The sequence below is a fragment of the Protopterus annectens genome, chromosome 4.part0 (assembly GCF_019279795.1).
Source record: "Protopterus annectens isolate FY-2018-M chromosome 4.part0, PAN1.0, whole genome shotgun sequence".
Classification (NCBI taxonomy): domain Eukaryota; kingdom Metazoa; phylum Chordata; order Ceratodontiformes; family Protopteridae; genus Protopterus; species Protopterus annectens.
Window position 1 is genome coordinate 1,797,008,430 of NC_056733.1, and position 26,342 is coordinate 1,797,034,771.

At 38.9% G+C, this 26,342-nt stretch overlaps 1 protein-coding gene across 1 annotated transcript in view; it reads left to right on the plus strand.

Moving 5' to 3' along the window:
- Positions 1–26,342, plus strand: part of LOC122800026 (LON peptidase N-terminal domain and RING finger protein 1-like) — a 770,380-nt gene that overhangs the window by 560,875 nt on the left and 183,163 nt on the right. The gene's annotated exons all lie outside the window — the stretch shown is intronic.

The following is a 26,342-nucleotide window of genomic DNA, read 5'->3' on the forward strand; positions in this document are numbered from 1 at the left end:
TCAGGCTGACAGTAAACTGAATTTTGGACACCATTTGTCCATATCTGTGAGAAAATCCTTCTACTTGGCACAACTTATAAGTAAGGGCATGGTATTCAGATCTAAGCAGATCATAGTCCTGCTATATTCAGCCATCATTAGACTAGTAATCAAGTACACTGCATACTATGGCATGTAACTGACCAGACATTTGCAACTGCTGGAGCAGCCACAGAAGTCCCTCATTAAAAGAATACAGAGTATAAATATCTTCTATGTGCTCTGCCTCAAAGCCCTGTCCCTATTCTCCGTCTCCTACAGACTGCTAAGGAGTAAACTATGCCTAACCTACAAGGAATTCTCTGATCTAGCCCAGATGGATCTGCTACACATTCACAAAACAGATAGCAGTAGAATTACCCAGTCTATGGATCTGAACCTTGTCTGTGACATAAACAGAACATGTTGGATGGACAGGTACGTGTTAGAGATTACCCCTTCTCTGAAACAGAATGCCCATTCATGTGAAACAGATCTCCTCCCTAAGCCTATTTAAACACAGTTTGGACTAATAGATGGGAAATCACAAATTCACCCCTAGCTTGTCACCTGTGGCCCTTATGGACAGGAGCAGTTTGTAGATTCTCTAAGTCACAGGCATATACCAAATCCATTCTAGCCCATGGGCACTGGTAATTGGGAAAAGTGGGGGATGAATGGCTAGGCTGAAAAAGGCTCTAGGACTGTTAGCCTAGTAACCTCCTATGATTCTGTGTTCCTGAGAGAAATAAAAAGAGAGTGTTAATGATTTTTTCCATGCTGAGGACAGTCTTTGAAAGGAAATTACCTGCTGTCTTCTGAATGGAGGACTGATTTTGACCTCAGTTATTTAGATGCTAGTTTTGCACAGAATTTATGGGCATAATGTATTTATTGTTTGCCCACTTTGGTATGCAAATCCAATAGGTATTCATCTACTGTGTCCTTAAATGAATGCTGTGTTTTTCCTCTTGTTTCCAGTACAGTTCTGCATTAATTGTCCTACTGATGCATAGAAAGATCTCTCATCTGGGATGCCAGTGACCTAGATATGACTTTTGGTCTGAGAGTCAGATGGCTAGCAGAGACTGAGCAGGTAATGACAAAATGCCATCTTTTCATGGGCATATTTAGAGATCCCAGACTGTCTGGTAAAATTCTGTATGGGGTTACTGCAGCAGGGCAGAGGCAAGTAACTCTGGGGTGCAGTCAGAGTACCTCCACTCTTGGCCGCAGTAGTGGAACCACATATGTGTTTCCATGTTACTATGCTTTTCACATTGATATTCTTATACATTTTTTTCCACTAGAGGTATATTAATGCCAGATAATTCCCATCAAAACAGTAGTGAAAATGGCATTCTTCTCTATCAGTGACTCCCAATACTGTGTTACTGGAAGAGTCAGTACTCAGGTTAGCAGATTGGTGTGAATTAGAAGTAAAACGAACCATGAAAAGCAAATCTTTGTGTCTGCCAAATACATCCCATAAGTGTGTGACAGTTTTAACCCTTAGTTTCCTGGAGGCTTTACAGCACCTACCACCCATACATTTAAGTGGTGTGAGGTTGATTATTAATGCTGCTCTTTTAGTACACTTGTCTAAGAAGCATTGTCCAGCATTTGAATGTTGTCCTAGCAACTGCTTTACCAAACCAAATAATTTTATAATTTACAGTTAATGAAAATGCTATCAAAAGGAACTCTTCTACTCAAATGCAGTTAATATTACATATTGTATTCAAAATGTGTTCTAGTGGGAAATATGAAATAATGTTGTTGATAGTCTCCTTTAAACTAGGAAAAACTTTCAGAAGTGATATAGCATCTATTCCAGCGTTGTTCTGTGAGAGAACAGTTATGGCCATGTAAGCACAAATACTACTTTTTTAGGAGTGATCCCAAATACCCTTTGGACCAGAGATGATTTTGCAGCCTTACAACAGACAAATGAAAAGCTTTATAAATTGTGATATGTTTGATTTGATAAAACAACATATTTTAACTTTTTGAAGCTGTCTACCCAAACTGCAACATATTGTAGCACTGTTTGTTTAATCAAGACTCCCAGTAGGTCAGTTCCCTGTCCTAGCCACAACATGACTTATAAGAGGGCTTCTGTTCCAAGTCTGATAAACACTGTCTACCAAAGTTTGGACACTGGCAATCAAATGGGCACACTGCTCATGAACGCAAAGCATGACTTTAATTTACCAAACCATTCCTTCCTTTCTTAATGAAATTGTCAGACGTGGAACTTGTTGGAGACTCAGCGCAATTGTCACAGTGTCTTTCCAACATATCTCTTACAGTAAAAGTCAGGAGAACTGTTTACCTTCCCTCATATATCATTAATAGGTGTCTTCCAAGGAAAGTCTTTGATTCCACCTGTAATCCACTTTTATTTACTCTTTTCACTTTGACCTTCTCAACATGCCTCTGTTTCCATAAGCAGATAGCCTAGTTGTTGTTAGGCCTTATACATCCCTAACTTGACTGAAGACCTCCTTCACGATGACCTGACATAGACCCTGGCAGTTTCAGATATAGATCTCTGGAAACACATTTTGACATAATCAAAGCCACCATCTTCAGTATACCTCCAGGACTGTACATGGTATCTTCAGATGGGCCTGTTCATGAAATCTACAATGGCCACAAATTGAGAAAATTAAATTATTCTATTATCCTGAACAAATGTCTTAACTCAGCGTTATTGCTGTCCACACACATTTGCTAAATAACAAGCTTAGCAAACAGCTTAGATATTCTCACTGACACAGTATTGCTCTCACTTATAGCCTGACCAAATTTTGCAAAGGGTATTTTGTTTCTTTAATAGCTGTATGACTTCCCTGTTCATATCCTTGCCCCACCTCCAGGTCAAGAGATTGGAAACCATACAAAACAGAAATCTCAGGTTTATGCTGCTATGTCTCACAGAAAAATGTTACTTCACTGCACTGTTCAAGACTGTATCATGGAATTATTTCTCTTTATTGTTTAAGCTGCTACATCATGGTAGCTCCCACCAACACACAGTCATTTACCCAGAAGCTCTGTATATCTAAAACCAGCCCATCCATAGTCTAAAGTGTCTTATATTTGCCTCTTACAAATTCATCCTCCACACATATTGTTTGTTATGTGGTTTTATAGGTGGAATAAACTCCAAAAACTTACCAGTAATGCTGACAACCTAGTACTTTCTTAACTAACATTCAAAGATATTAGAGCACTTTAGCCTCTTGCTTCTGCTTTCTCCTGAACCCTCTCTACCCCCTTACTTAACACACTCTCCTTTCATCTTTCTCACTTATTACTATAAACTCGTTATGCAGCACTTTTGTGTAAAATTCCCTCCTCTCATTTCTCAGCTTCCATAAAGATTGTGCACTTAAACCGTCTGAATATAAACTGTTTTAAAATTATGTTGTTATTTTCTGAAAATGGGATCAATCATTTTTGGTGATTCAGTGGTGATCTGCTCTGGCGACCCCTAACCGGGACAAGCCGGAAGATGAAGTGCATTCGCCGTAGTTTGTGGGAAATGAGTTAAGTATAACAGCTGCATACAGAGACAGTGCTTTGAGTTGGGGATATACCAAACAGAATTATTATTATTTTTTTTTAAGACGGGCTCCTTTTGAAATCTAATGCTCAAAACTGGATTGCCAGACAAGCTTATAGTGCTTACAGATATTTTTTCAACAAGGTTTAAAACATTTCATAAATAGGACAAATTGAAATGTATTCATTTGGTTGTAATTTGTAGGGCTCTTGTTAAATGTTCCCAACATCCATAGTAAGCTAGAAGAGATGGAAGGATTCCTGTCTATGATCCTGAAATAATACTCATTACTCAAACTTGGTTAAACTATAATATGTCTGTTGAAAACCGTGCTGGTTTTTATTGCCTAAAAGAGAGAGAGAGCGAGACTGTGTATGTTCTGGTCTGGGTGGGTGTCTCATTGATTTATGTTTTTTCTCAGTCCTAAAGAAGTTTTTATTCTTCAGCCTCAGAAATTATCCACGGAAATGTAACTCTTGGTAAGTCAACTACTAGGTTAGTTGATTATTATAGACTGCTAAGCATGTTACTTGTTGAAGCTTATATCAACTTTGTTGATAGAGAAAATTAGGTAATTCATGAGATGCATATACTTCTATGTCATTTGAATTAGCCAACATTTGAGTGAGATAATAATGTTACTCTAATAAAGTTATGCCCATATATTCAATGATTTTCTGTGACTTATGATTTTGGACAGATAGAAGATTAGCTGGATTATATAATGTTATACATATCTAATATATTAGAATTTGGAGCTATCTGGTCACCCAGTGACTTTTTCCTGCTTGGGGCATCCACTCATAATGTGGCAATGTATACTATTAATCTCAGCTATGCTAGTTTTGTTTTTCAAACCATTTAATGAAACAATGTCAGAATTTTTGTCAAACAATGTTTTCTCATTTTTGATTACAAGAAGGTGAACAAATACTAGCATTTCAAGAAAAACACAACCACTGTATCTGATTAGAGTTTCATTCTGATAAATGTGCTCATCCTTGGGATAAACTATTTGAACATATTTACAAAGGGATTTCTAATAATGCTCCTTTAAGGAAGGCTTGCCTGAAAAGTGTAAAATAAAATGGTGGCGTTGAATTTGCTGATGATATTTACAAAGAAACTGCTTTAACACACAGAAAAATATTAAAATGTGTTGGTCTAGACTTGAATATATCAAGGCCAGCAGGTAATTATATTGTGAAATAAAGATTTTGGAGTTCATAGTTACTGGTCTACAGTCTAACAGATCATTGAGGAGGTTAGTCCAAATTTCTAATTGGCCCAAGGCACTGTTTTATTAAGTGACTCATGCAAGGTCACAGAATGGACAAATGAAGGTTGAGTGAATCAAACTCTGTACCATAGGAAGTAGCTCTTATCAGCTCTTAAACTTAATCCTCTGTGATAACTGCCAAACTAAATTATTGAAAATTAGTGAAGACATTTATGAGCATTTTAAGGCAACTGAGTATAAAGTTCTGAAAATATTTTAGCACCTTGGCTCTTACAGTTCAGTTTTTAGCACTTGCATAGGGTCCACATGTATTATTACTAGTTAATACTTTAAATTATCCTTTTGAAAATGATTTCATAAATCATTACATTTTGTTAATTGTGATATTGGTTTGTTTATTGGCTTTTGTCAAAAATTAGCATGAATTAAGAAAGATTTGGTTAAAATCAAGATGTTTTGCTGCAGGGCTGGCTCTGATCTATGGGATCTCTCCTGACATTACTGAGTGTATTCTTAATTCATTATTTATCTAAGGACTAGGGAACAACTAACATGTTTAAATTGCTTAACTCTGGAAATAAAGACTTCAGTAACTGTAATCCTATGATTCTGACTTGTATCTTTTCAAAGGAATATTTGAGAGAGTTTTAGTTTCTAAATGTCTGACAATTTATTCTTTATTGGACTGGTTTTATTCTAACTTGGTTTCTTACTAAATAGGTGATGCCCGACCAATCTATGTTCCTTTTTATAAATTAGATGGTAGGGCAGTGGATTGAGATCTTTCAGTTCATGTTTTTGTCAGGCTAACAAAACGGTCTTTAATTGTCTTTCTTCTGCTGGTCTGTGTGGTACTGTACGTAAAAAGGAGTCAGTGGCATATATGGTTAGATAGATCAGTCAGTGGCTGAAGTTGAGGTGACTGGGTCCAGCTTTAGGGTACTTATCCAGACTGAATTGACTGTTCTAGTATGGTACAATAGGGATTATGACTGAGCCCCGTGTTATTTATTTTTCTCATGTTGGATAAGGGTCATTGGCTGCTGGCTCATGTTTTCTGAATAATTGTGAGACTGGCTGTTTTGACTAACTTCACCGATAAGTTACAAGAAATAAATGGGTCTATAAATTAGGTTTAATTAGTATAAAACTGTGAAGTCTAGAGGATGTTTCACCGCAGTAAGTATTTATAAGATTACAGCATTATTTTAGATGTATGTGGGCCATTTAAACATGTAAACACTACTGTTGAAAACACTTAACTTCTGTATACAGGATTCATAAAAGAAGTTTTCAGTACTTTTTATTTAATAATCCACTGTACTATTTGTATTAATTTACAGCTTTTAATATCTGTATATGTTAGCATGGTGTGACCATTTCCATTTTGTTAATTTTACTATGCTGAAGATTTTATAAACTTACAAAAGTGCATAGACTAGAACTTGGCTGGTTTTAGAAATGTGGGTTAATCTATACATCTCAGTGAGGTGAGAGAGGCCTGTATTCAGTTGCCTATAGTTTGCTGCATGAAGACCTGCATTGGCATTTAATGCAGCTAGGGAATCCTCTATTTAGTGATTGGATCTTTGGAAGATAAAGCATACAGATTCAGCAACTGGTAGAGGGCTTTTATTTGCAATTCCAAAGCATTATACAGAAAGATGTGCATCTTCTTAACAACATGAAGGTGAATTAACCTCAAGTTCCTGAGCTGCCTCTTTTATACACTGCTTACCCTATGAAACCTCTTGCTTGACACCAGTCATCTTACTTTCCCTATTCTCTGATAACCCACATTCACTAGCCATGTACCCGTCCCCTTTCTACCTGATGCCTGTTCTTCTCCTTTCCGCTTTTCACGTTAGGGTTCGCCACAGTGAAACAATGGTCCAAAGAATGATTGCCAGAAGAGTTTTTACAGTGTCAAGTTGCCCGCCTGGGGCCCAACCTTCTACTGAAGGTACACACACACACACACACACACACACACACACACACACACACACACACACACACACACACACACACACACACACACACACACACACACTCATACCTGCAGCCAGTTTAGAGTGTCCAATCCACCTGCAGGATGTGTTTGGGATGTGGGAGGAAACTGGAGCATCCAGAAGAAGCACACATAACCACAGGGAGGACATGCAGACCCCACACAAAAGGCACCCCACCCGAGAATCGAACCAGAAAACCTGTTGCTGTGAAGTGGCAACTCTAACCACTGCACCACTGTGGATGCCCCTCTACCTAATGCCCGTTAGTCAGTTTTAATTTTTTCTGGTTCAGACAGACTGTTTTGCAGCCCTGTGGTGTTGAATTGAGTGTTTGTTTCTTACTTTTAAAGTCTGAAGTTTGATACTGCCCTGCACTTGTTCAGCTTGTGTATGCATATTCATTTTGCAAGTTGAGAGGCCTTCTTCTTAGTAGTTCAATTTCCTTTCATTTCCCATAAACGTGCTGCTTAGATTTATCCTAGGATATTATTGTTGAAATTTCGTTTTGGTTCAACCTGTAAAATGACACTTTGTCTTGTGAAGGCTTTAAAATGTTATTGCATGGAATCAAGCTAAACCTAATGAGACCCATATTCACTTGTGAGAAAAGTACGAAAAATCAAAGATTATGGGTCAGCATAATTATCAAACTGTGTGCTCACTTTATTGCATTCCCCTAAAACAGACCAGTAAATAGATGCATCTGTGAAAGCAGCCTTTCCCATATTTGGTTAGAATCTCATATTATTCCACTTTGTAAAGGGGAACGAAAGTCAAACCTAAAGGTTATGGCCAATAGTTGTACTTCACAGCCTGTGTAAAATATTCAAACATAATTCACTAACAATTATTTGATTACTTTAATAAGCAGAACATCTAAAGTCCCTACTTTGTAGTGCTATGTGTAAAAGGATATATTGGCCAAATGGTAGCAGATCTGTTCTTATATTCTGTCCAATGTGTTTGACATCATGAACAACAACGGCCTGAAAAATATATTTAGTGATCTTGAATTCCACAACATATATTTAGAACTGTAAAGTTAAGTGGGATACTTTATTATCTCAAAGCCAAAACGAAACACACAGCTCCAAACACAGGAACCCACTAAAAATAAAAATAAAACAATCATCGACCACTGGACCGCAGGAACCAACAATAAGGCACAGACCAGGAACTTGAGCAATAAAATTTAATCCAATAAAGTCGGTGTGCTCTTTATTGGATTAAATTTTATTGCTCAAGTTCCTGGTCTGTGCCTTATTGTTGGTTCCTGCGGTCCAGTGGTCGATGATTGTTTTATTTTTATACTTTATTATCTCATCAACTTATATTAACAAAGGTGTCTCTGAAGGCTCAATTTTAGGATTCCTTCTTTTTAGTCTTTTTTCTTTAGTCTTTTTTAGTATGCATATTACATAGCTCTTCTCTGTAGAGGTCCCACTCATAAGTTAGTAGACAATCACAATGTAGATTTCTCTGATATTGACAGTGGTTACATAGCACCTGACTGATACTAATCACAACAAAGAGTATCTCAGTCCTATTTTGCTCACAGCATAAGAATACTCAGTCCTCAAATTAAAAATTAAACTTCTACAGACAATGTGATACCTTATACCAACAAAATAAAATACATTGTGTCCTAAATTATATCACCATAGAAGAGGAAATGCATCCTACTTTAAAAGATAAAATCCCACACTACAAAATCTTTAAAGAACAAGAAACTGTATTATACTCATGGCCAAAGCAAAATAAGAGCAGAGCTGTAGCTATGTTGCTTGTTGTCCTGGGCAATACTCTCATTTGGCATGAAAACACCAAAAAAGTTATATCACTCAGACCCAAGGACAAAAAAACAAAAAACAAAAAGAAAACTTTAAGTGGAAAAAAGTTGTCTCACAGATATTGATGACATATCTCAATGCTGAATCATCACTGTTGCTAAACTGCCTGTTTAAAAGAAAAGTTTTGAGGCAAGGGAAGAACTATTCTATATCTACATTATAGCTCTTTCTTAAAAAAAAAAAAACTGCTCCAAAGATCTTTGCAAAACTGTAGGAGAGTGCTGTATAGTCTCCTTCCTATAGGTAATTACTCCAAAAACTAAGGAAATGGCTGTAAAGATAATAAAAATGGAAATACTAAAAAAAAAAAAAAAAAAAAAACTTTCTGTAGTTCCTAACATGAGCATGATTTGAGATGATATTTGCTGAAATGATTGCCAGTGATGTTTCAGTGGTTGATTAATGCATGTAAAGTACTGATCGTCCCGCCTAACATCTTTCTGCCTATGCCTCACATTTGCTATGGCTTGTGCATTCTAGAGAGTCACATGCATAAATGAATATTATTAGAACCATGCCAAATAAACTAAAGAAACTTGAACAAGCTGTCACAGCTAAGTTATATTCATAACAGACTATTTTCAGAAACACACACCATTGTAACCATCAGTCTGTCCTGTCCAGCATTAAAATAAATGACTACACTATCTTACGTTAATCAGTGCCTACAAAGTCCTTTACCCAACTTTAAACCTCACTTCAGCTCATTTTCTAAAGTACTAACAAGTTACCAGAAACCTAAGTTCATCACTTAAATCTTTCATTGAAGTTACCAAAACTAATAATTCATACAAAAACTTAAAAGCAGTTTAACCAATGCGTACTCAACCAATGTACGTGTAAATTCTTTAAAAATATATAACTGACCAATTTAAAAAATATAATTCTTGATCATGCTGTCGTTACTGCATCATACACTGCTCCATTTGGGCAGGGATGCTACTCCGTGTGTGTGTGTGTGTGTGTGTGTGTGTGTGTGTGTGTGTGTGTGTGTGTGTGTGTGTGTGTGTATTCCTGTGGTCTAATATTGTTAAGTCCAATAGACTCTGGCCCTGTATGTGACAGATATGACTATTGCAGTTACAATAATGCGAGTGGCATGCTATTGTTTTTGTTTTGTTTCTGTATATACTTAGGAGGGATGACAGCAACTCGCCTACTACATTATTCTCAATCCTCTCACATAACACATGGAGGTGGGTCAAGTGTGTTTATTTGCTCATGTTATCCATATGTATGCATTGCACCCATTTGTGTATTGATTGTTGCTGTTTTCTGTTTGTTTAACAATAATAACATGGCATGTCCATGATTTGATAACTTATGCAACATGCTTGAGTCATGCTGGTTATCTGGTACAATGACCTTTTTTGTAGCTTGTACTGACAAATATTTTGCCTTGTTATTTTACAGTACAATGACTGGTACACATGAACAGGTATCCTTGTCATACTGTGTTGACATTTACTGATGCCTTACTGTGTATACAAAGAGGATGCTCTGTTTAGAATCATTCTTGACTTTCTTGTTTGTCCATATCTTGCTTATGTCAATAGCCAGTTTTTTTTTATCATAACTTATATCAGAAGATGTGTACACAGATTTGCATACATATCTGTGTGTATGCATTTGTAGTACATATGCTCTGATTTACATTGCTATACATATGTATGGCTATAATATGACTGACACACAACCACCCTTGTAATATGTGACTGATTACATGCACTTATTCCATTTTTCTTTACTTATGTACACAGGACTGTCCTTTGATCAGTCCTACACACGTACAATGATATTTATGCAATAACAGTGATTGTGTCACCTGTTTTAGTGTATTTGCAGCATATATGTATATGTGATACTCAAACCTACTTTTGGTGTGTACCTATGCCATTTGCTGTTTAACTGTTGCACATTATTGTGTTTGTGTATTTTTGAACACAGACATGTTTATAGCTATCCCAAATGCACTATGCCTATTTCTTAGATGTTGGCCATTTGCTTCAGTGTACCTTGCAAGGACTTGCAGTCCATCTTGTGTTATGGACACATTCATGTTCACTGTGTCTCCTTAGCTAGTATTGTCCTGCTGTATTCTGTGCCTACTTTTTTTTCCTGGCATTTCCTCACTAATGAGGATCTGTGTTGTTCATCTCCCTTCCCCTTTATGGCTTTGGCCTTCATGTTAAACATATGCAGAGCATACATTTTGTATATGTTTACCTTCTTGTATGCCACCATCATAGTAATGTAGGTGTACTGGTACAAGATTACCTTGTGCCACCATACTGAGTATCTACACATGCAGTTGTGCTGCTATAAAATAACCAAGTTTGTCTCCAACATGCCAGCTTGCACACATCATTGCCTGGCCATTAAATCTATAAACTGGTTTGAGTTCCCTCATTACGTACATTACTCCCAACTTACTCTCACCCACAAACTACTAAATAATCCAAACTTCTGCCCATCCCTTCAAACTATAATGCAAACACACCCCCCTACTCGGCATCTTAGGTCCTCTAACAAACAGCCCTTAACCACAACTAAACCCAACAAAAGAGCTGGACAATGTCTCTATTCCCATGCCATTGCCAAACTTTGGAATGCGATCCCTCTCTCTCTTACTCAACTAGACTCTTTAAAAACATTCAAATTTGCACTAAAAGAACACTATCTCAATAACTTTGTCTGTTCTTGTCATATAATTAAACAACTTTAAATGTTTTGGCCACTATACACTACACATACTTTTACTAGCTTAATATAGTTGCAATTTACACTCTGTGTCTTCATATCCAATCTCTCTTGCTTTCTTTATTTCTGTGGATGAATAAGCAGACTTGATTAAACAGTATTCTTACTTATGAGAATATATAAACAGAATTACTAAAGATCTAACACACTTGGTTTATTTTCTTGTATTGTATACCTCTATAATATGTATTTGTCTTGTTTATCTACTTCAATTTGTATTGTGTAAAAACGTTCTTGACTTTCAAAGTTAAGCTGGTATTATGTAAAAATTTTTGTGATTGTATGGAGCTTTTAGAGGAATGGTGAGGATGCAGGGAGTAGAGGTGGCGAAGGTGAACGAGTTTAAGTACTTGGGATCAACAGTTCAGAGTAATGATGAGTGTGGAAGAGAGGTGAAGAAGAGAGCACAGGCAGGATGGAGTGGGTGGAGAAGAGTGTCAGGAGTGATTTGTGACAGACGAGTACCAGTAAGAGCGAAAGGGAAGGTCTACAAGAGGGTAGTGAGACCAGCTATGTTATATGGTTGGAGACAGTGGCATTGACAAAAAGGCAGGAGTCAGAGCTTGACGTGGCAGAGTTGAAGATGTTAAGCTTTGCACTGGGTGTGACGAGGATGGACAGGATTAGGAATAAGTATATTAGAGGGTCAGCCCAGGTTGGAAGGTTTGGAGACAAAGCCAGAGAAGCAAGATTACTTTGGTTTGGACATGTGCTGAGGAGGGATGCAGAGTATATTGGGAAAAAGATGCTAAGGATGAAGCTGCCAGGTAACAGGAAAAGAGGAAGGCCTAAGATAAGGTTTATGGATGTGGTGAGAAAGGGCATGCAGGTGGTTGGTGTGACAGAGCAAGATGCAGAGGACAGGAAGAAATGGAAACAGTTGATCTGCTGTGGCGACCTCTAATGGGAGCAGCTGAAAGAAGAAGAAGAAGATGGAGCTTTTCTCCCTCGGCCTTCACTGAAAATGGATCATTGGCCCAGTGGACTTTCCCGGTCAACAAATATCAATAAGTAAAAAATAATGCAAGGCATATGCACACAAGGTAGTGGCAGCTGAGTAGATTCCATCATTGTTTGTGTTCTACTTGTGTGTTGTGCATTATTACCCAAGGATTTATAAGCTTCCTGCCTATACACAGGCTTACATTTCTTAACTTTCATTAATCATATATGTATCACCATTTACTTCATATTCCGCGCCATTGGTGCGGGTATTGTGATTAACCTTCTTTCAGTTTGGATTAAGTTATGCCCTTGCATGTCACATATATAAGTTGTGTACCTGACTACCCATCTGTGTTGCCTCTGGCATATGTATTTGGCACATGGATCCCATTTCTCCTGTGTTTGTGGTATGTATAGTTATTTGTTTATTACACAGCTACATTAATGTTTTGCTGTGGTACTGCTATTTGGTTCTGCGCTTGGTTGATTGCCTTTTGAATGTAGGGTTGAAGGTGCTAGTCTGCCCTCTGCTTGTCTTTTCTTGCATTTACTTGCTGACTTAGCTCATCCTTGCTGTTGCTTGGTTCATAGTTGCACTGCTGACAGCCTAGTAGACGACTGTATTTGATATCTATTGTGTACTGCAATGACAGCACTCCCCATTTAGTGTTGTTCAGTACACACCTAACATCAGTTATACTCATTCTGGTATGACTGCCACACAGTTTGCAACATCTCAGCAATGATTTGTGCATTGGTGCATATGTATTTTTGCATTGCACCATGGCTGATATGCATCCCTACCCTCTTTGCCAATTTTTCTTCTCCCACATTGTTTAGTTTATATGTGTGCTGTCTATGTACCTTACCTCTACTTTATGTGTATTTCCAGCCTTGTGTTGTGATATTTGTTATATGTTTATAGGTTCATAGGTTCATAAGCAGGTACTAGACTATCGGCCCAAGGGCCTATGTAAGCCTAGCCAACAAAGTTCCCTGGCTTACGCCACCCAAGAAAGTTAATTTCCTGTGCCCCTGTCGAGCAGAGCCGCAGAAGTGATCCCCAGGGTGTATTTCCTATTTCCCATCCACTCATCAAGAGTTTTCTTGAAGAGTGCTAATGAGGAACTTTGCTTGACATAGATGGGTAGCTTTTCCAGAGTATAGGAAGTCTCTGGGATAGGAAACTATCCCTCCAGCATGTCCTGTTTATTGTGGTGACAAGGTTTAGGTCCCTAGAGCATGTAGCTTGGAGGGATTGGGATTTCTTTAGGTGTAGCATGTCCAACAGCTCTGGGTTTAACATAGCTTTATATGTTAGGCAGAGATCTCCTCAGAGTAGGTGATATGCTACACAGTAAAGCTGGAGTTTTTTGAGACAGTCAGTTTAGGGCATTTGTTTGAGGCCAGTAATCCTCTTTGTGAGGTACTTCTGTGGCCTTTCCAACTGCTTCAGATGTCTTGTGAGGTACATTCCAAAAGGGGCGTTGTACTCTATACTGGGTCTAATGAGTGCCGAGTAGAGGGGAACAATGACCACTTTTTTCCTGGACCAGAACCCTTTTGTGATGAGGTGTGCCACACAGAAGGATTTCCTGACTACTGTGGCGATGTGATTATCAAAGGAGAGACTACTGTCCACCTGGGTACCAAGGTATCTTATCACACATTCAGCATTAAGTAGACAGCCATTTATGTGGTAGTTCATGGGTACAGAGTTTTTACCAAAGGGGAAGACAATGCACTTTTTGGCATTGAGCTTGAGGCCATGCCTCTGACACCAGGCATCTGTCTCAGTGAGGCTCTTCTGTAGAATGTCCACATCATTTGGGGACTCAGCTATGGCTTCTAGTTTGCAGTCATCTGCAAACTTCATTAGCCAGAGGCCTTCTGTGTTAGCCTGTACTTCAGAGAAGTAGATATCAAACAGGAGAGGTCCCAGGACTGAACCTTGTGATACTCCGCTTGTCACTGGTTTGAAGTCAGATTTGGAGTCTATAACTTTTACAGTGTGGGTTCTGTCAGTGAGCCAGCTGGCAACCCATCTTGTGACATATGGATTTATACTTAGTTTAGTGAGTTTAGCTATAATTCCAGAATGGGGGATGGTGTCGAAAGCCTTGGTGAGGTCAAGATAGGCTGTGTGAACTGCCTTTCCCTTGTCTACAGCTTTGTTGACTGCCTCAAAGAAGTCAGTCAGGTTCAGAAGGCATGATCAGCCTTTCACAAACCCGAACTGGAAGGGGTCCAGAGTTTGGAGGTTACCAATATCTTTGTTTATGAGTTACATGATGATACATTCCATGTCCTTGCAGACCAGGCTCGTCAGGCTAATAGGGAGATAGTTCCCAGGATCAGTGGTGGCTCCCTCTTTGTGGAGTGGGACATCTGTTGCTGTGCACCATTCAGTGGGCACAAAGCCTGACATGAGACTGTGACTGAACATGGTACTTAGGTGGGGAGCCAGTTCTTTATGAAGTTCATGTAAAACGCAGCCTGGGATGTTGTCCATTCCCATGGATGCTGTGTTTTTGGTTTTAGAGAGTGCACCTTTTACCTGCATAGATGTGATTATAGGGACTCTGCATTCTTCCTGTATAGATATGGGCCCTTTAGGGGGTAAGAGGGGGGTAAAGTTAGCACAGAACCTATCTGCCAGGATGTTGGCAAAATCAGTTGGTTCTGTAATTTTCGTGCCATTGTGCTGTAACTCAGAGAGGATTTTACTCCCTTTTCTGCAATAGTTTCTTCCTTCTGTTGTAGAGTTTGTTTATGGCAGGGGGCCACCAGATTGCCTTCCTTTTTTTGGAGGGTAGCATTTTGGTTCTGTTTGGGATAGCATGATCCATGCACTCATGTAAGTGCTTATAAAGTGCATTTGTGTAGGATTCAGCAGTCCATCTGCATGGTGTCATGACATTTGCCACTTCTGTCTTAAGAAGTATGAAGATGGCTTTGGAGAATTTTTTTACCGTGGGTCCCTTAATGGTGGGGGGGGGGATGCAGATATCTAGGGTGATTAGCGTTTGGTCAGATTCAGGTGTGGAACACCGTTCACTCATTTTGGCAATGACTAGGTTTAGGATATTGTTGCCCCTGGTTGGGGTGTGAATAAGTTGATCCAGGGCATTGGAATTTATGAATTCCAGAAAGCGTTGAGCGAAGGAGTTGGTACATGAGAAGTTTTCCCAGTTAATGGTGTGGTAGTTGAAATCACCCATTATTAGGGTGTTTGGTTAAACCTTAATATTTTCCAGTACATCAAGAAAAGAGCAGTGGGAATCCTGGGGCATGGAGGGGGATCTGTAGCAAGCTACAATGTGGATTGCAGTTTTGCCCAGAGTTAGTTGCACTTGGATAACCTCGGATGTATTCTGCTGCACAGCTAGCCCGGAGGTGTGGATATCCGTAATGACAATGGACAAATCTCCACCTTTGGTGTTCTGGTCCAGGTTAGATGGCTGAAAAGTGTGGTATGAGTTATAGCCTGGTAATGCAGGTGTGCCCTCTAGAGCCTTGAACCAGGTCTCAGTCACTGCACAGATATCGATGTTCTCCATTTTAAGGAGTGCCTTGAGTGAGTGCTGTTTTGCCCTCCTCCACTTTCTGTGTCTTTTCCCTTCCTTCTTTTCTCCAAAACACAAAAATGGGACCTATTCCCACGAAAAAAAAAAAAAATTTGCCCATGCCCCTCTGCCTTTCCCTCTCTATATGACCTTCCTATTCCATCATACCTCTTGTGTGTCCCTTTTCTTCACCCTCACTCCACTTTTGCTTTTCTATGAACGTATTTCCTTGGGTGCGTGCATTATTTGTGTTCTCCACCTGTCTCGCACCACTTGTTAACTACTGTTATTCATTGTGAAATGGCTATGATTGTCCTTCACTTTACTTAATTAAATTTTTAATAGAAATTTTGCAGATTACATCAGATTCTGCAAATTGTGATGGATATATTTATATATGTCCTTCTACATATTATGAAGAGATCCATACTTATTATGTATTACTGAAAGTTGCATTGAGCTTGTATACCATCCATAGATGTGTATTGGTAATGCACATATTTATCATACTTTGTGAATGAGTTTTCCTGGAATACAGCTTTGACATTACTGACTGTGGTTGCAATGATGTCATTGCTTATGTCTGTTTTTCACTTACTATGTTAGCCACAATTCTTGCACAAAACTCAGCACAATCCACCAGACTTTGCAAGCTTTATGGAATCTGACCCAAGGTGTAGATATTTTTACTGTTTGAAGTTAACCTGTAAAGTATCTGCTCTGCTGTTCCTTAATCTGTACTGCACTGTACATTTTATTTTATCTTGTGTTTGAGATTTTCTCTCCATGCCACCACTGAAAATGGGCCAAAACATAAGTAGATGTCCTGTTAAACAAAAATTAGCAGTGCCTTTAACAGAATGAAATAAACGTACTACATATTGTCCTATTTCTCTCTGCCAAAGTCTGCTCTTCAATTTTTCCCTTACATCTGCTAGTTCTCACCTCTCCTCTCCTGCAGTTTTACTAACTTATTAGTCGTAACACTTTAACAGACTTCTTATAGCAATTATCGTAGCACACAAAGGTGCTACCAACACTAAACATTCTACAAGGAAACAGCTCCAGTACTTATTATTAATGCTCACCCCCCCCCCCAAGCATATCTAAAGGTCAGTTCCTTGTGCTTTCTCCTATTAACCTGGTGAACTTGGGCATCCTGAGGCAATGTAGCAACTGCCTCATGTACACTGACAACCTCTTAGCTCCCAACACTCAGACTTACGAGAGATGCACTTATAGATCCAAATTGGAAGCTACGCACTCTCCAGCCAAGACCATAATAGCTGGTCAAGAGGAGTAGGTCAAAATTGCACCACACCACATGGAACACATAGCCGTCCAGAACACACACCAGCACTGCCTTCACATAAAAACACAAACCACACACCCACCTTCGTGGAGGTTCTCAATAAAAATCTACCCAAACAGCAGAGACCTCCAAGGCAGAAACACTCTCGACCACCACAACACAACACTAATCAAGAGACACATAACTCTCCTAAATAGTGTGCCACTCAACCAAAGCCCCTAAGGCAAAACAGCATGCCCAACACACTAGACATAGGAGACTCGATAGTGAGGCACACCGATGTCCCACTCACTAGGTTGAATAAGGAGAAAATAACAGTCAGCTGCCTGTCAGGTGCCAGGATCCACCACATAACGCACGCACTCATGTCTCTCAACAACAGGTACAAATATGACTGTCATTGTACATGTGGATGTGAATGACCGGGGATGTACCTCCCTGGACTACATGAAAAGAATGCTCTTGAATTATGTAGCCCAGGCAAGTATGACCCTAGCCCTAAGCAGCATCCTACCATCACCCAGAATTATACCACAGTGCAAGCAGAAAATGACTGATTTCAACAATTGGCTAAGTTTCTGGTGTCATTCTAAGGGGATCCAGTATATGTCTGCTTGGGATGACATGATTGACAGACCTTAATGCTTTGCCAGAGATGGCCTGCATCTGTCACCCCTGAGCTTCCGGATACTGGCCAAGGCTCTTGCCACCCCTATAGTGCCTTTTTTAGGTGGTGTTCCAAAGACCAAATTACCACAGTCACAGCTACAAACAAATGCAATCTGAGGGTCATGCTGCTCAACACCAGAAAGTCTAAATCTCAAAATGCATTCATTCGAAGCACTCCTTAAAATGGAGAACATCAACATTTGTTCTGTAACAGAGACCTGGTTCAAGGCAGCAGAAAGCATCCCTGCACTACCAGGCTATAACTCATTCCACACCTTTTGGCCCCAGAACTTAGACCGAAGCTCCAAAGGTGGTGATGTTTCCATATTCATAAAGGATGCGCACACCTCCAGACTGGTAACCCAGCATAACGCATCAGGGATTCTTCAGGTCCAGCTAAGATTGGGTAAGACAGCAATTCAGGTCGTAGCCTGCTATAGGTCCCCAATCATGTCCTACGACTCACATTCCATGTTCCTAAGCACCCTGGAGAATATTAGGGTCCAACCTAACTCTCTCATACTGGGCAACTTCAACTACCCCTCCATTAACTAGGAAAACTACTCATGTACCAATACACTTGCCCAACGTTTCCTGGAATTCATTAATTCCAATGCCCTGGACCAGCTCATTCTTACCTCCATTAGAGGTAGCAATATCCTTTACTCATAATAATAACTTGGGCGACCATTGCTCTAAACCAGTAGTCAACTCCTCCCTGGTTAGCTCCAACCACAAACTAATCACCATGGAAATCCACATACCACCCCGCAAAGGTAACCACCATGAAAAACTTATACAAAGCTAAGTTTGGGCTCTTAAAAACAGAGGTAACTAACTTCACAGCACCCATACAAATTGAGAATAGTTGCATGACTGCTGAATCATGCACCAATGCACTGTATGAACACGTACACAAATGCATGGATCTCGCCATACCCAATAGAACCAAGACGCTGTCTGGTGGTCCTCTGCCATAAACAAATTCTACAACAGAAGGAGGAAACTGATGCGGAATAAGGTGAAGCCCCAAGACTGGAAAAACTCTCTTATCAACCTCAACAAAAAGTTGAGATCCCTCATCAAATCCTGTAAAGCTAGCTATGAAAACAGAATTGCAGCAGATAGTAAAGACAACCACAAGGCCTTCTATGGTCATGTAAAGAATCTCCATGGCAATACCCAGATTTGCTCTGAGCTACTGCACAATGGTACCTCCTATACCGAGCCAACAGATATTGCCAATATATTGGCTGACACATTCAGTGCCAACTTTACCCCTGTCCCCCCCAAAGGACCAATCACAATACCAGTAGATTGCCAGGCACTCAGTATTACTGCTGCACAGGTTAAAACAGCACTGTCCAAGGCCAAGAATACAGCTTCTATGGGACCTGACAATATCCCTGGCTGTATTCTACATGAACTACAGAGTGAACTGGCACCTCACCTGTGTGCCCTGTTCAATCACAGCCTCACTTCAGGCTTTGTCCCTACTGAATGGTACACTGTTACAATCATCCTCCACAAAGAATGAGCGACTACAGACCCTGGGAACTATCGCCCCATTAGCTTGATGAGTTTGATATGGAAAGGTATGGAACACATCATCATGGACCTAATAAACAAGGATATAGGGAATCTCTAAACTCTGGATCCCACACAGTTTGGTTTTGTGAAGATCATGCCTGCTCAACTTGGTCAACTTCTTTGAGTCAGTCACCAGAGCTGTGGATGAAGGCAAGGTGGTTCATACAGCCTACCTTGATCTGGCCAGGGCCTTTGATACCATTCCCCACTCAGGAATCATAGAAAAAGTTACTAAGCTAGGCATCAACCCCTATATCACTAGGTGGGTTGCAAACTAGCTCACAGATAGAACCCACAGTGTGAAAGTAGCTGACTCCAAGTCAGACTGCCAACCAGTCATGAGTGGAGTCCCACAGGGTTCGGTCCTGGGTCCTCTCCTGTTTGGTATCTACTTCACTGAAGTCCAGGCCAACATGAAGGCACTCTGGCTGACAAGGTTCATAGACAATTGCAAGTTGGGAGCTATTATTATCTCCCCAAATTATGTTGTCATCCTACAAAAATGCCTTACTGAGACCAATGACTTGTGTCAGAACCATGGCCTTAAGCTCAATGCCAAAAAATGTGTCATCATCCCCTTTGGGAAAAACCCAGTTCCCATAAATTACCACACTGATGGTAGTCCACCGAGCACAGAAGGTGTTATAAGAGGTCTGGGAACACAGGTTGACAGCAACCTCTCTTTTGATCACCACATTGCCACTGTGGTCAGAAAGTCCTTCTGTGTGGCACATCTCTTTACTAAGGGTTTTGCATTAAGGAAGAAAGAGGTCATTGTCTCCCTCTACTCTTCCCTCATTAGTCCAATCATCGAGTACAATGCCCCATTTGGCTTGTACCTCACTAGACACCTGCAACAACTGGAGAGGTCAGAAAAGTACCTCACAAAGAGGATCCTAGGCCTTAAACACTTGTCCTATATGGACAGACTCAAAAAACTCCAACTATTCTCTGTCTCATATCGTATACTTAGAGGCAATCTCTGCTTGACTTACAAAGCCATGTCTGGCTCAGTTCTGTTAGAAATGCTACATCTAAAGAAATCCCAATCCCTCTGCACCACACTCTCGAGAGACCTCAACCTCCTTACCACAATCAACAGAACATGCTGGAGGGGCAGGTTCATAACCCAGAGACTGCCCTTGCTATGGAATAGACTTCCCATACATGTCAAACAGTGCACCTCACTGGCCCTCTTCAAGAGGAATCTTGATGAGTGGATGGGAAATAGAAAATTCACCCCGGGGATCACTCCACTGGCTCTACTCGACAGAGCCACTGAGAACTAAGGTCGTGTGGCACGATGCCAGGGTAATCCTATGGGCTAGGCTTGTAAAGACTTCAGGGCCATTAGCCTAGTACACACCTATGAACCTATACTATGTCCTATGTGTATCTGTGCCCATCCCTGCCCTCTTGTACACCATTATTTTCTCATGAAATGGTTGTTAATGCTGCTTGGTGTTTACCAGTTTGCTCTGCTCTTTTGCTTTTGTAGTTAATTATCCATTACGGCAAATGCAGAACTTGCTCTCTGTCATTAGACAGACATGTTTTTCCCTGGCTTTAAGGGTCCAGCATTTATTGGCATTTTTCACTGCTCACTATTTAATCATTAAGGCTATATATTTCTTTAGAAGTCAGTATTATCTCCTGACACCATTTGCACTAGTATTTGTAGAATTATGTGCTGTGTATTTTGCATATATTACTTTTCTCTGGGTAATGTTTGCTAATTATTTCTTGCCTGCAGCTACTTTCTTTAGCTTTGTTTTTACACTTATTTGTTAATATGTATGTGTGGATCTATGGCATAAACACACACACACACACACACACACACACACACACACACACACACACACACACACACACACACACACACACACACATGACAGAGGCAACACAGGTGGGCTGTCAGGTATGCAAAATATATGTGTAACATGCAAGGGCATAACATAATCCAAACTGAAAGCAGGTTCATTACATTTCCCACACCAGTGATGTGGAATATGAAGTAAATGGTGATACACACGCAGACACACACACACACACACACACACACACACACACACACACACACACACACACACACACACACACACACACACACGCGTAATGTTTTATTTTGAATATGCTAATTCTTACTTTTACTGAGGCTTTGGGTTGTATTAGTGTACTCAGTTTAGTGTGCTTATTTTGTGGTTACTTTTTATCTTATTGTATCACTGTCATGGATTATAAATGCGCACATTTATTTATTTATTTCTCTTTCATTGAACAGGTTAGTTCAACTGAGCCAATGACCTATTTTTAGTGGAGACCCATGGAGAAAAGCTCCACCCAAAAATACAATATGTTAACTATACACGAAATATTAACAAGATATAATAACAGACCTACATGCAATATACAAATGAACAAATACAGAATGAATATAAACAGAAGATGACACAGAACACAAAAGTTATATACAAAGGACCAAACAAAAGTTGTTTTCTTATTAACATATCAAATAAACCAGAAAATATACCTTTTTAAAAAAATGCAGGAATTGAACATTTCGGAATGGTTAAAAAAGTATAGATAATGAGGTAGAAATGGGGAGGCAGACATGCATAAATGAGTCTTAAGTATAAGGAAATGAGAAGCACTGAGAGAGAAGCAAGAATCTGATTTATTTTAGAGGAAAAATACAGTGAAATCGCGTATACAACTGTTCTGCACTGTTTTGATACCTTCTTCACTGTTATGATATTTTGTCTCATTTCTGATTTTCTTAGATACTCTGTTTAGGGAGGCAGAGAGGATCACTGCAACATTACATTATATATGGAGCATTAAAAGAAAATTCCACCTTGGGCCTCAAAAAAGTTTTTTTTCATTGTATCTTTGTTTTCTGAGTTATTTTAGTACATTTAAAATAACCCAAAGTGCTTCTTATAAAATTGTAATATGTTTTTCCACAAATATTGCTGACAGTGTGGCCTTGCATATTAATGTGATCTTGTTTTAGTACTTTTTTGTCTCCTTCCTGGAATACATTTAATTTCTGCTTTATGTTAGTCATGGTAGATATAAGGAAGGGATGATGTTTTCCTGTTCCATTAAGATACATTGGCAACAGAGTGAGTCACAGGCATCTCATACACCTTATGTAGCATGAGTGTTTACATTTTATTCCTGAATGTTCATCATATACAGTTCCCTCAGAGCCTGTTATATAGCAATTTAACAATTCTAGCTAAAGAAAGCAGCTAAATTCCAAGCTATTGTAAGAATTTTCTTCTTGTTCTGTATTATGAGCACAGTCTTCCTTTGGTGGCTGTAATCCAAGAGTTGTTAACACTTCAAAGGAAATCTTATGCTACTCACTAGTTCCCGCAGCAGAAGGAAGATTTTTGTTGTTGATTTTATCCTGTATGTTCAAGGAATGTGCTAATGTAATTGCTATTTTTGCTTAGGAGTATTTTACATGCACAGTACAAAAACATATATATACTGTCTGTTCTTGAATTTGTGTTAGGAGATTTTTTTAAAGTTAAGTATAAATGCCTTCATACATTACATTATCCTACTGATAGTGTTGCATTGTTATGCCTTGATTTATATTGCAGCATATTGACCACTTTACCAAAACCATAACCCTTTAGCATAACGTCCGTAGTTCTGTATATAAGTCTAACATTTTCCATAAAATATTACAGGAAAATACCACTTATAAGTAGATATATTGACAGCAGTATCTAAAAGGGTAAGGTACAGATTTCCCTGAGTTTGCGGTATGTCATTCAGGTGGACACAAATTCCTCTGCAAAGTATGTAAGAAATTAAGGTAAAAAATGCGTGGGCTTATCTTTCCTTTGATTCCAAGGCAAGGAATTAAAGGTTTATAAAACTCAAGCAATTTTCTGGTACAACATAATACTGAAATCATGTTGCAGGAAGAAAAACAACCTTAAAAGTTGAGTTAAACTGTAAGAGATGGTGGATGTTCCTTTAACAGCTGTGCCTCATTTCTGTGAAAAATCATTACTGGTTTCTTGTCAGCGTTCCTTCAGCCATTGGTTGATGTACAAAACTTCTCTCTAAAGCTGCTGTATAAGGTGAGCATTATTAAGAAATTTCTTCAGTTCCTCAAGCCACATTGAATAATTTTTATCAAGCTTTAATGTCAGAGTAATTTTTCTTTATACGCTATATTTTCATTTCTGGTTTTGTATTTTACATTAACGGTTTTCTGGCAGAACTCCATTAAAGTATCTCCTTGTAGTCATGTAGGATATAGTCTAGTTACCAAAAATATTTTTTTCTGTATTATTAAACTCTGTGATATTAAGAGAAGGATAAGGCAGTGAAGATTAGAAAAGGGATCATCAAATGAAACTGCAAGAGATCTAATGAAATGTAATTCTACCTCTTCCAATTCAGTTTCAGAGGAGGGCACTATAATTCAAATAATTTTCAGAATAAGTATATAAAGTCATTTTTCTGATGAACAGAGATCCTCCTCATTGACCTTAATGCTGTTCTTGTAGTTAGTAAAATAAAGTACATTAGAAGCTCTTTCCCCTGCTAACTTTTCCTTTGGATGAAGATTGTATGATACTAGATAAAGCTGGTAAAACATGTTTTATCCATCCATTGTTTTTGGCTGTAAGAGTATAAATGATTTCTTATCAGAGTTCTATCTTAGTATACATTTAAGAAAGGCAAACATGTAAAGAGGTACTCATGTCCTATGCCTTAGTCTCAAAAGAGGTTTGTTGCTAATAAGAAGATGTTTTTATTTATTTATTTATTTATTTATTTATTTATATGTTTATGTATGTATGTTTGTATTTATTTATTTTGTTTAACATTTGTTTACCAGGAAAGTTTGACTGGGCATAGAATCCATTTTCAGGGAGGCCTAGGAAGAAGCTCTGCAATAACAGGACATTTAGTATGATGGCAGATGAGACAGTGCAATATTCATACAATCCAAAAGAGGTGGCAGAAGAAGCAACAGTACAATATTTACATTTATACGCATTTAGTTTTCTTTAAGTAGCTGGGTAACATTATTGTGTTTCTGCAACTTTTACAAATTGGGAGCTTGCTTCTTTGCAGAAGAGGGCTACGATTAGGCTTTGCAGATGAGACATTATGAAAAAGAGGTAGAGGGAATAGTGAACAGTATAGCAGATGGGAAGAGTGATAGGAAGATGAGAGGAGGAGAGAGCCATAGAGGAATAAAAAGAGGAGAGGATGACCAGAAGAAGAGAAAGGATAATGTTTTAGCCTGGTGTGATGAAGTATAGAGCCATGATTGGGTGACAACGTGCTTTAGAGAGTGTTTAAACAACCAAGTGGTAGATGTCAGTCTAATGTCCATCAGGATATTGTTCCAAGCTTTAGCTACTGATTATAAGTACAGAGAGTGTCCCATGGATGTTTTGGGTTTATAAATTGTAAAGCTGCTTTTTGGAGAACCAAATGACATGGCTAGTTAGGTAGTGATTAAACATGGAGGTAGCAGCAGGACAGGCTAAGGGTTTGTATATTATTTTGTGTGCCTGGAGAAGTTGGGTGTATTTGAGATAGAGAGGTAGCTTGAGCAAAGTTTAAGGATATGAATGAAATGCAGTGCAATGATGAGAACTGTTGGCTGATTTTCTGCAAACCTAGTGACTTTACTGTAACACAGTTCTTGTTTTGATGTTAGCTTAGCCTGTAGATTGGTTAAAATGGCACAGAGTAAGGAAGACAGGAGATATAAGCTAGGAAGTATAGCTCAGGAGGGGCTGGTGAGAAAATTCTTTGATCTATAAAGCATTTAGAGTTTTTGGTGTTTTATGGAATTTTTGAATATGTAGGCCAAATTGAAGTTGGTCATCAATTATTATGCCAAATAGTTTGATATGGGAAACAACTTCTATAATGGTGCTATTTAATGACAGAATTTTGAAGTTGTCTTTGTTAGGTGTTAGTGACTTGGGAAAGAATAACAGTATTTTTTGAGGGGGGGGGGTTGAGGAATAGTTGATTGTCAGTTAACCAGTTTTCAGTGGAGCTGAAGTCATTTTGTGTGATTGTTTGTAGATGAGCGAGACTGCTGAACAAATGAAATAGCATCATCTGCATACTGTATCACACAAGGATGTTGAGAAGATTTGTGAAGATTGTTAATAAATATGTTAAAGAGAAGGGGGCCAAGGATGGAACCTTGTGAGAACCCAGTGTTTACTGGGTGGAACAGAGAAAAAGCAGAGAGAGACATCTAGCACATTTTATAAGGTAGACACACCTCGCTATGTTTGTGAAAGACAATTCAAAGGAAAGTCTTACAAGAATAATTTGGGTGCCCAGGAAAAGCTTAAGCCATCCAGAGATCTTCAACTGCCTGCCATCTTCCATTTATCCACTCTGTTTAATTCATATCCCTAGAATGCAGTTTGTTATCTTGCTGTCTGAAACAGATAATTGCAAACAATTGGTTGCAAGACTTTATTAAGAAACCACAGAGACTAACACTCATCTCATCAGGTATATGTAACCCTGTAGTTCATGCATCAACATTTGGAAAAAAAAATATTCAGAGGAAACCTTCTTGTCAAAGAAGACCAGGCTTTATTCCATACTATTTTCATGTTTTTGTTTAAAGATTTATATTTGTTGTAACATCAAAAAGTCACACATACACACACACACACACACACACACACACACACACACACACACACACACACACACACACACACACACACACACACATACTTGAAGAAAATAAAACAGTATGCACATTTGGAAGTAATATCAGAATATAT